Source organism: Phragmites australis, chromosome 12 (genome assembly GCF_958298935.1).
Source record: "Phragmites australis chromosome 12, lpPhrAust1.1, whole genome shotgun sequence".
In the NCBI taxonomy this organism is placed as follows: Eukaryota; Viridiplantae; Streptophyta; class Magnoliopsida; order Poales; family Poaceae; genus Phragmites; species Phragmites australis.
This window is the reverse complement of record NC_084932.1, coordinates 16890547-16902402: the sequence shown is the minus strand read 5'-3', so window position 1 is coordinate 16902402 and position 11856 is coordinate 16890547. Positions and strand designations below refer to the sequence as shown.

At 38.2% G+C, this 11856-nt stretch overlaps 1 long non-coding RNA gene across 1 annotated transcript; it reads right to left on the bottom strand.

Annotated features, from left to right (window-relative positions):
- Positions 1–884: 884 nt before the first annotated feature.
- LOC133886189 (uncharacterized) lies at positions 885–3346 on the bottom strand. The gene is made up of 3 exons (XR_009903364.1): positions 3020–3346; positions 1279–1418; positions 885–1212 (listed from the first exon to the last, which is right to left on the bottom strand). It is a non-coding gene; the product is annotated as an uncharacterized LOC133886189 (long non-coding RNA).
- Positions 3347–11856: the final 8510 nt, after the last annotated feature.

The window sequence follows — 11856 nt, the reverse complement described above, 5'->3', positions numbered from 1 at the left end:
TGTGCAGATAGGGAAAAAAGGATCAACGTTACAAGATTTGCTGAATTGTTGGTAGCACAATGATTTAGATATATCATGTGGGCATGTCCCTCATGCATTCTTTTGTCAGACAACTGGCTTGCCGACGCTTTGATTCAGACACTGGAGCCCAATCTGTGGAGCGCAATATCCAAACCCATCAGAAAGTCTCAAACAGTCAGTGAAGGTTGTAGCAACAGACAATGGGCAAGAGACATCCAAGGTTCCCTCACTATGCAAGCGATTACTCAAGATATGCTCATCTGGGATTTTCTGCAACCAGGTATTCAGGAAAAATTTATTTCGAAATGGTTGTATGACCCGTTTAACACATTCCAACTTCTATTGTGTTATCATAGAATGTTAACTGTTCAAATATTTATCTGCAATCATTTAATATATACATATAAATGTGCTTTTTGCATATTTGTTCAAATATCTATTGTAATGATGAATCCAGCACAGAGAGATCCTAGCTATTTCTGATCAGATTTGAATGAACAACACAATTTTTTTGTACAAAAAAAAAGAATAGAAAGAAAATGTGATATTCCTTAGTCCCAATGGCAGTAATAGTTCTAGATATTGTTAAATAAATAAAGCAGAATTTGAAAGTAGGCTAAACATCTCACAGTACCCTTATTATCATGTCATCACAAAAATATTGTAATTCTAACAGTCCAGTGGAATTTATGGCCGTACAAATATGTATATATTGTTAACCAAGCATTTATACAATAAGTTGGTTGCATATTGAAATTAATCCAAGATAAGTTTTTTTTACCACTTGTTCAAAAAGATCAATATATTTTAGTTCTAATACTGTCTTCTATTGAATTCCAGTTTGGATAAGATCATCACTGTGCAACTCTATTTTCTTCACGGGTTCAATCTTGGATGGAAGCCTATGTGTATAGATGATTAAATTAGGGGATATCTAAAATAATATGAAAGTTTTCTATAGTATCCAGTTAGTTTAGATTAAGGCTAATATGAAAGGAAGAGTGTTACCTTGCATAAAACTCTTTGATATGTGGAATATCTTCATTTATGTACCAAAGGCACACTGAAATTCCACTTAGAAATGTTGGTCCTTTCTATCTCTTCATTATTGTCCAACAAAGATAATAATGATTGGTTGGCTTTGTCCAATTTCATGTACGAGATCTCCATCAAATTCAGTCTTCATCACAACTGTGAACACTGCCAGTTAAAAAAATAAGTAAACTTAAGCATGGATAACATCATATTTACAATTACCTTATTGTCCTCCTTTTCTTCCTCATTTGCAGTAGCATCCTTGTTATCTTTGTTCTCATCTGCTGTTGGGGTACCATTCTGCTCGCCCTGTTTCTTGGCAACTGGAGCACCCTCATCAACTTTCAGAGCTTCCTCAGTTTCTGTAGTCACACAGAACCAAATTAGTTAAATCTAGTTCTACCAATCCATACAACAACAAAAATGCTACACAAATGCAGACAATAATGAAAACGATGTGGTATAGTTTCCTTATTACACAAGAACCTCATCAGTGGTAGTATAATTCTATCAGTGCCAGTACAATTAATACTACAGATAAATAAATAGATAACATTTGTCAAAGCTGTGATGAGAGTAATTAACTAAATTATATCTCTTAATATTAAAAATAATAGTTAACCATATACTAATCGACATGCACTAACACTTATCAATGCTAATCTTATTATAGTAATTACTAATTAACAACAAAATACGCTAATGATCACTAATCGACACACCAATAGTGCACTAATAAACACATTAACACTTAACAACCATAATCTTATAGTAATAAATACTAATTAGTAATACAATATGCTAATTATAAATAATTATTTTACTAATGATCATGATTAGTTAAGATGGATAGCCTCATATGGCCAAAATGAATGGATCACTCCATCCAACATATTTGAGGAACATTCCCAAAAGTCGGATGATCCCATCCGCCCACCTTCCAACCAAACGCCTTAAAAATGTAGATGGTCATCTCCCATCCAACCTCATCCTACCAACCAACATACCCTTGGTAAACATTATTTCAGATTTTTTATGACCAATATAATGCAAGATCTCGGAATGCAGCATTTGTAAGCTCACAGAGTAAGAACTTCAAATTCAGAATATAGGCATAAAGAATTGGATAAACTTGCTATCTCAATGCAGAACACTTAAACAACATTCAACTCAAAGTCCAATTTTCAAAATGAAATGTCAACATATCAAATTACTCAAATAGCTACAAAACACTAGTTTGTATTAATGTTGACTTATTATAATGGTGATGAAATGGTTAATTTAGTATCTGCTTGGGACTTCAATTACTATTTTATTGAAGAAAATTGTTAGCACCAAGCAAAAGAGTATGTTTGATACATTTAATTCTGCCAAATAAAATTACAACATCTCATTTCAGTATGTAATAAGCTGCTAAGATGTGGAATGTGTACTTATCTTCACGGCCAATATGTCCTAGCCTTAACAATAAATCAATAATTTCACAGTTTTGCATTATAGAGTGTTGCAGCAAACTTGATTTCTGCTGATTTCTATCTAAAAGTTTGAGATCAAGTTTGAGGATATGTAATTAACCCACTATAATTTGTGAGGATTGGCTCAAGCTCTGCAGTAGGTGGTCCAGATTCAATCTCAGCCAAGGAGGAATACATAAGATGATTTGCTCCCCATCATAGGAAAGCTCTCAAATCTTGCTTACTTACACTTCCGATGGGGTTTATATCAGCCAAACTGCAGTCATACTACATAGAAGTAAACCAATCTTATTATCATTTCTGCATACCAACAAAGAAGACACCATTCACAGAATTCATAAAGGAAATGCTAGATTCGTTGGGTTAGTATGCAACGCTACATCTGAAGGCACACCTAAGTTGCACAATGTTAACTGCAAATAAATATTAACTATGAATTGCAAGTAGAAAGGTGTGAGATCACATTTTGCTGATATGATGGAACTTACCTGAACCCTTGGATTATGGAAATCATCTATAGCATTCACCAATGCATGTAGCACCTTCTGGGCCCAAATCCGTAGACAACTGACCAATGGTATTGATTGCAGCCCATCGCACACAGGATGGGGATGTTGGAATCCATTAAATATCATTGAAACGACTGATGACCTTCCGCCCCAGCTACGGCAACGACCGCGTGTCCGTAGCAGCCTGCAGGGCCTCCTCCTCGGTCGCGGCATAGATGAATGCCGTGCAACCACCGGGTATCGCCAGGGATGTGGATAGGCAGCGCACCTGCGAGAAAGCTCCTAAGCAGTGGTGGAGGTCACGCACGAAGGAGAAGGCGAGGTGGTCAAGTGCGGGAGAGATGGTGGTGGTGGCGGGTAATCGAGCAAAAGATCGGGACCGAGCTCTAGAAAGAGCCAAACAAGGCGGCAGCAAACTGCAGATCGAGCAACTATCATCTGCTTGTGCTCGGATCTGACGGTGCATACACCACATGCTGACGTGGATGCCCTGGCTGGGCGTAAATGCGACAGGATTTAGATTAGTAAGATTCCACTTCTAGTGGCTACAAAGCTCTCCGTTTTTTTTAATAATGGAATAAAATTATTCCAGCCGCTGCATTAACAGAGAATGGGATAAACTAGTCTGCTTGACAGCAATCAACTTTGGAGAACAAGAACACCGCTAAAGTGCAAAAATTCTTCCTTTGCTAGTCCTGCGCTGTCACTGCTGGACACCAAACCGTTTACACAGGCATGGTCTCAAGAACAACAATGATTGTGCACTATCTAGCCTGGTCGCTGAAACTAATGAACACCTGTTGGTGGGATGTGTTATCAGCAGGAAGGTCTGGTTTCTCATACTGCGCAGATTAGGGCTGTCCGTTTGGTATTTTCAATTTTTTCGGTTTCAGAAATACAGTAGCTCGGTAAATGCAGTACAAATTTGCATATGAATAATATAAATAACCGGAAAATGGTAGCATTGTCAATTTTGATGAAATATCATGGATTCAACATGGTATAGAAACCATCTCCAAACACCATTGGAGCATTATAATCATCACCAATTTCATACCTATGGCATGGTATGAACAATGCTTATGAGAAGGCAGCATGTTGCATATGAATGATGGAGCATTATACACCAATGCATGTGCGTCATATATTCTGAAATCATAAAGAATAATATCCAATTGGCATACTTCATCTCATGACAACAATCTCAATAATGAAATTGATAAAGACTAGCATTCTCATGAGCGCATTATCAACCACCGAGTAGTACCCAATGTGAGAACAAAAGTAAACTAGGTTATTATTCTTAATAAAGTGTACTCTATTTTAGTTAGAAAAAGATGTAAGATATTAATATAAATATAGTATTATCCACCTATGTTACTTGTCTTTTACCATGAATCCCAATAACCACACATAAGTACTGTTGAGGGCATTACTTCATGTTAAAATAAAATATAGAAGTACTCAACACAATAATTACACTATAAGAAAAAGTAAACATGCGTTTCTATGCTTAAACATTCCGTTCCACCGTCTCAGAAGCTAATTGGCTTGCTGTCCAAATATTATGAAACTACAACGACTTACAAAGCCGGAAAAAAAACGTACGTCTTTCAGCCACTATTTTTCAGCTTCGCCCATAAAATGGGCATGATTCATCTGTCTATTAGTAATACAAATGCGTTAAACATAAGGAACTATTTGCTGCAGTCATAGCTGCAAGTTTGGTCCACACATTATATATGATCATCCAGCAACTGCACCTGCCGTCTGCAGTATGCAGCCTGTGCATCCTAAACATGTATAATTCTACAAAATGCCACCATCAGCAGTTCAAATTAAAGGCATGCCCAATTAAAGGTATCATGTAGTAGCAAATTCTGTTGTGATTTTTTTTTCTATTTTTGCAATCGTGGTGATGGACGAGTCAACATGACTACAATTGATGCTAGCACCTTGCAACCGAGAGCATAAATTCCTATTGTTAGTTTGTGATATATAGTGTAATCAGAAAACTGATGACTTAACAAATAACAGGAAGACATAATTGTCGTGACCGGTTAAAAAATTAACCAATCTTATCTATGTGCTGAGTTCAAAAATTAATCTTAATACATAATGACTTCATTAATGATAATCATTGTAATATCTAACTTAATCATATTTAATTGTCTTACAAAAGTGACATTCGAGGGCCAAGATCTAAATAAAAATACAGTGAAACTATGTAGACTTTATCTTTCACAACGACTACACAGGCAAACTGATGCGCAAAACGCCTTAGAACGATCCATTTTTTATGTACTCTCCAACTGAGTTTGTTTGGTGATAACAAAAGTGAGCACATATGGTAAAGTTGTAAGTAAAATAGTATGTATATGAAGACTTGAACAATAATATGGCAATTATGGCTCTTTTTGCATAAAGCAACATTTACTTTAAAACAGTTGAAAAGCAAGTAAATAACTAAGTGGATAACAATAAATAAATAAACATCTCAAGATTTCAACCATCTTGACTTAAATCAACCTTCCAACACCTCAACTATTGTTTCCACCACTAAGGTCGAACAAAACCAACACCTCAATCATAGTTTCCACAACTGTAACTGATCAAACCAAACTATCAAGTTTTAATCATGTAAGGTTTTTCTCACCGCTCTTGACTGTGAGTATGGATGGATGAAATGACGCCTAGGGGGGGGGGTGAATAGGCATAATCTGATTTTTAACAAACTAAAGCAGCGGATCAGATAAGGTGAGGATGTTTCGCAGATTTTTCCGTGCAGAAATCTACGGAAGCTCCAGACTTCCTGAAAGAAAATGAATTTGGGCCTATGCAAGAACAAAGTGATTCAATTTCACAAATTACCAAGCACTAGGAGATGTCTTTCAACTTGTATATCCAAGTACCTGCAGCTCAGTCCTTACAAAGAGATAGATCGGATTGAAACCCTAAAAATAAATTCAAACAAGAGTATATAGCCAAATATAAGAATTGACAACAGAGACACGAGGATTTGTTTACCGGCGTTCGACCACTCCACAAAGAAGTACCTACGTCTCCGTTGAGAATGTCACAAAGAGCGGATCTCTTTCAACCGTTTTCTCACCCAAGCAACCACAAAGATCGAGCTAGGGTTACTTACTCACTTTGTTGGGGTGACACAAATGTCCCGGGGCTCAGCACAAGCTTGGGAGCTCAACGAGCAATGCCTAGCTGTCTAGTTGGATGAACCACCAAGAGCAACAAACAAGAAATCCACCGGTTTAACGAAGAAACAAATGCTCAAATGATGGCTTTGAATCTCACAAACACTACTCTTTAATCTCACTTAATCCTAGCAAAAGATCTTACCAAGAATCATAAAGGGGAGTGAGAGAGGAGCTTTTAAGGAGCTAGAGCCTTTTTGTCTTAAAACTGGTCGAAATGAATGCCTAACTCCCGTTGGATTGAAAAGGTGTGGGGGTTAAATACCTCATAGCAAAAAACTAGCCGTTACTCTCTGGAAAGTGCAGAACTTCCACAGAAATGTGGACCTTCCGCTGGTTAACCCAAAACAGACAAAGTGCGGAACTTCCGCACAATTTTGTGAAACTTCCGCATTTCCCTGTTTTAAAAGATTTGGGGCTATATGAGGTGTAAGCTTGGGTTCTATGTCTCTCATAGGTTTGTTTGGACTTTTGAGCACTGTTTCTACGTAAGCAAGTAAATTTCATATCCCCCTATATAGTATGGTATCCTAAACTCAATTTCAAAAGATAAAAGAATTTAAAAGCTATAGGATTCATGTTCCGCTTTCCTTTTTCCTTTCTGGGGGTAACACCATTCGTCAAATTCTCGCTTGATGGAATTATACTTGTCCACACTTCATAAAGCTCATTAGTTCTTTAATTGTTTTGTCATTATCACCAAAACCCACTTAGGGGCCTAGATGAACTTTTAATGGACATCTAGTTTTACACTCTGTAGAGGTTGTATACTTTACTCACAAGATATGTCATTCATATTTACCGAGCATACATTGGCCGACGAATAACTCTTACACACTTCTAAGGTGTGCGCTAGGAATCCATTGTAAGCCTTTGCAAAGCCCCTCTAAACATGTACATATCTGCTAAAGTTTCACCGCTGCGTGAATATACCTCAATAACGAAAGCCCCCTCTTGCGCCTTACAGAAACCTTGGAAGTAATGATGCGCATTTTTCCGATCTTCCGAAGGTGATATGATAATTCGATTGGTGGAGTTTCGACTTTGATGATCCAAAGGCTCCGACTAGAACAAATCAAGAACACTCGCAACCACTACACTACTACTCCGTGGTTATCAACCATGCTGAGATACGGTTGACCTCGCCAAGAAGGCTTTTCCTGCAAGTGAATCGAGAACATAAGCAATAATAGGTAGATGCAATCTGAATATTGCTAATTACCAATGAAGTACTCGAGTTAGGGTTCAATAAACTGATAAACGATGAAACTATTTAAAACAGAATAATCTAAGCTAAACCTGAGCCTAAACTATGATGGCTAATGTGTATATATAGGGGGACATGAGGAGGTTGACCTAGGGTTGTGCGGCCATGGAAACAGGCGTACACAACCTAGACTCTGACCCCGACATGATTACAAGATCCAACTAGATCCAAAATAGTGGTGCAATAACTTATTTCTTTGACTCTAACTAAACTATAAGGAATATTTGGTCGAGCTCATATCCATTGGAAATGGCTCATTGTAAGCTTTCCAGAATGTCTAAGATTGCCTAAAACGGGTTTTGTATGAGGGAGTTATGCCCATTTTACTGACGTGCTATTCTGCAACTCGACCACGACGAGTTCGACCACGAACATGACTAGATCTCAGCCTCGAGTCTGAGTAGACTTAGCCTTCGAGGGGTGACATTCGAGTAAGGTTGTGGTGCTTCTCCCACATTATTAAGCAATAAAATATCACAAGAATTTAGTAGGAATCCATCTAAGGAAGAATGAACAGCGAGAAACAAATTCACCTGATGGTCTAGTTATCGTGCACGTGCTCTTGTAGTCCGATCTTGTATGATTTGAAGATTATTGGTGGTATTAATCGTATCCGAAGGAGCCATGGGCTCATCATCCTCCCTCTCTTGAATTAGAGTCGTTCTCGACTCAAGCTCTTCTTCTTCTCCTAAGTAGGGCTTCAAATTTGAAATGTTAAATGTGGGACTAACCCTAAAATCTACAAGTACGTCTAATTTGTATGCATTGTCATTGATTTTCTCAATTATCATAAATGGTTCATTAGCTTTAAACATTAATTTTGACTTTCTCAGTTCTAAAAACCTATCCTTACTCAAATACAACCAAACTAAATCATCCGGTTCAAATTTTATTTCCTTCCTACCTCTACTTCCAACTATACTTTTTAGTCATGTTCTCTATATTCTTTTTAGTGGTTTCATGCAACTTAAAAATAAATTTAGCACATTTCTTAGCATCTAAATTAAGTATTTCAAAAGTAAGCAAATGTAGTAAATTAATAGAGCACGGGGATTAAATCCATACACTACCTGAAACGGACTCACCTTGGTAGTGGAGTGTACCGACCTATTGTAAGAAAATTAAATAAGTGGTAAATACTCTTCCCACATCCTCAAATTTTACTTTACAACTGCCCGTAATATGGTCGATAATGTACGGTTGACAACCTCTTTTTGACCATCAGTTTGGGGATGACACATAGTAGAAAACAGCAGTTTCGTCTCCAATTTATTCCAAAGTGATCTCCAAAAGTGACTCAAAAACTTTGTGTCACGATCCGAGATGATAGTATTAGGCACTCCATATAGTCGAACGATTTCGCTGAAAAATAAATCAGCTATGTTTGTAGCATCATCGCTCTTATATCAAGGTAAAAAATGTGTCATTTTAGAAAAATGATGAACAATTACAAATATGCTATCTCTCCCCTTCTTTATCCTAGGCAATCCTAAAACAAAATTCATGAAAATATCCTCCCAAGGTGCACTAGGAATAGGAAGAGGCATGTAAAGACCATGTGGATTTAAGCGAGACTTAGTTTTATTGCAAGAGGTGCAACGTGACATGTAACGCTTAATGTCACGTCTCATCTTTGGCTAAAAGAAATGAGTGGCTAGCACATCTTTAGTCTTCTTTGCTCCAAATGTGCCATCAATCCTCCTCCATACACCTCTTGCAACAACAAAAGACGAATGAAACTAGCTGGAATGCATAGCTTGTTAGCACGATGGACCAATCCGTCATTCAACACATATTTGTTCCATATTTTCCCTTCTTTACAATGTCCAAGCACTTCTTTAAAGTCTAAATCAGCAGCATACAAGTCCTTAATGGTCTCTAAACCAAAAATCTTATGATCAAGTTGAAATAACATGGTATAACGCCTAGAAAGCGCATTAGCAATTACATTTTCCTTTTTTTTTCTTATGTTTTATGACATATGGAAAAGACTCAATAAATTTTACCCATTTAGCATGTCGTTTATTTAGTTTAGCTTGACTTCGAATATGTTTCAGCGATTCATGATCAGAATATATAACAAATTCTTTGGACCATAGATAATGTTGTCAAATTTGAAGCACACGAACTAAAGCATACAATTCTTTGTCATAAGTGGAATAATTCATACTTGACCCACTTAATTTCTCGCTGAAATAAGCAACATGTTTACCTTCTTGAATTAGCACACCTCTAATTCCAATCACACTAGCATCACATTCCAGTTCAAAGGTCTTACCTAAATCAGGAAGTTGGAGCAATGGAGCATGGGTGAGCTCTTCTTTCAACAACTTGAATGCTTGTTCTTGCGTAGGTCCCTATTTGAAAACTACTCCTTTCTTTGTCAACTCATTTAATGGAGCAGCAATGGTGCTAAAATCCCACACAAATCAATGATAGAAACCCACAAGACCATGAAAGCTTCTCACTTGTGTAACAGTCTCAAGAGTTGGCCAGCTCTTTATGGCTTTGATTTTTGTTTCATCCACCTCTATTCCCTACGGAGTAATAACATAGCCAAGAAAAGAGACTCAATCCGTGCAAAAGTGCACTTTTCGAGGTTACCAAATAAACGTGCATCTCTCAAAGCGTTAAAAATAGCACGTAAGTGATCAAAGTGTAGTTCATATGACTTGCTGTAAATCAAGATGTCATCAATATAAAGCACCACAAATCTCCCAATGAAAGCACGTAAAATTTCATTCATCAACCGTATAAAAGTATTAGGTGCATTAGTTAACCCAAAAGGCATTACTAACTACTCATACAAAACAAAGTTAGTTTTAAATACAATCTTCCATTCATCTCCAAGTTTCATTCTAATCTGGTGGTATCCACTTCGCAAGTAAATTTTAGTGAAAATTATAGAACCACTCAACTTATCAAACATATTATTTAACCTAGGAATAGGGTGATGATATCTTATAGTAATATTACTGACGCCTCTACAATCAACACACATACGCCAACTACCGTCTTTCTTAGGAACCAAAAGAACAGGAACAACACAAGGGCTAAGACTTTCTCGTACATACCCGTGATCCAAAAGGTCTTGGACTTGTCGCTGAATTTCCTTAGTCTCTTCCAGGTTGGTCCTATATGTGGCACGGTTTGGTAAAGTTGCTCCCAGAATCAAATCAATTTGATGTTCAATCCCTCGAATAGGTGGTAATCCAGGGCTACCTCAGTTGGAAATATATCCACAAACTCCTACAAAAGTTTGGCAACAGCAGGAGACAAAGAGCTAGATATCTTCTCGAGTGAACTAAAGCATCTTTGCATATCAAAGTATAGCATGACAGCTCATTATCATAAATTTTAGTAAGGTCAGATTTAGTAGCAAGTATAATTCCATCGGACTTATAAGTTGTTGTTGCTTTCTCCTATTTGGGTGGAAAAACATTTTTCACTATTTGCTGATTTTCAGATTCATTCTCAAACTCTTTTTTCTTATTTTTAGCTAACTCTTATTCATATTTCATAATTTCAGCAGTGGTTAAAGGTAGAAAAGTTATTTTCTTTCATTTATGCAAAAGGAAGCACTTATTACTTCTACCATGATGTGTTGCATCAGTATCAACTCACACGGTCATCCTAGCAAAAGAGAGCATGCTTGCATGGGAACTACATCGAAATCAGCACAATCATGATATAAACCAATAGAAAAAAGTACCCTTACTGTTTGCATTACCTTCACCTTACCACTGTTGTCGAACCATTGAATATGATAATGGTGAGGATGGTTTCTTGTCGGCAAGTGTTGGGGATATGGGAACCGGGGGTCCCCGAGTCCTGAGGCCAGGACAGCAGAGTGCCACGTGGTGCCCTCCCTCAGGGATTATCTCCTCGATGTCCGAGAAGACCAAGTTCCGAGAGAGGGTACTCAGGGCCATGAACAGTGGTCCCCGAGTACCCAAGTTGCCCGATGACCCAAGCAGTCACAGTTTCAGGAGAAGGTGCTCGGGGCCATGAACAGTGGTCCCTGAGCACCCGAGTTCCCTGATGACCAAGAAAGGGCATATCCGGGAGAGAGTGCTCGGGGCCATAAACAGTGGCCCCCGAGCACCCGAGTTCCCCGATGACCCGAGCAGACACAGTTCCAGGAGAGAGCGCTCGGGGCCATGAACAGTAGTCCCCGAGCACTCACAGTTCCTCGAGGACCTGAGAAGTCCTTCGCCGGTGGTCCCCATAGGGGCTCAGCGGTGAGGTGTCAATTGGTGAGAGGCTCGATGCTGCATTTAAGAGGGCGCGTGGCCTGTCACTTCCAACCACTCCCCCCACGCCTGCTGTCAGCCCCT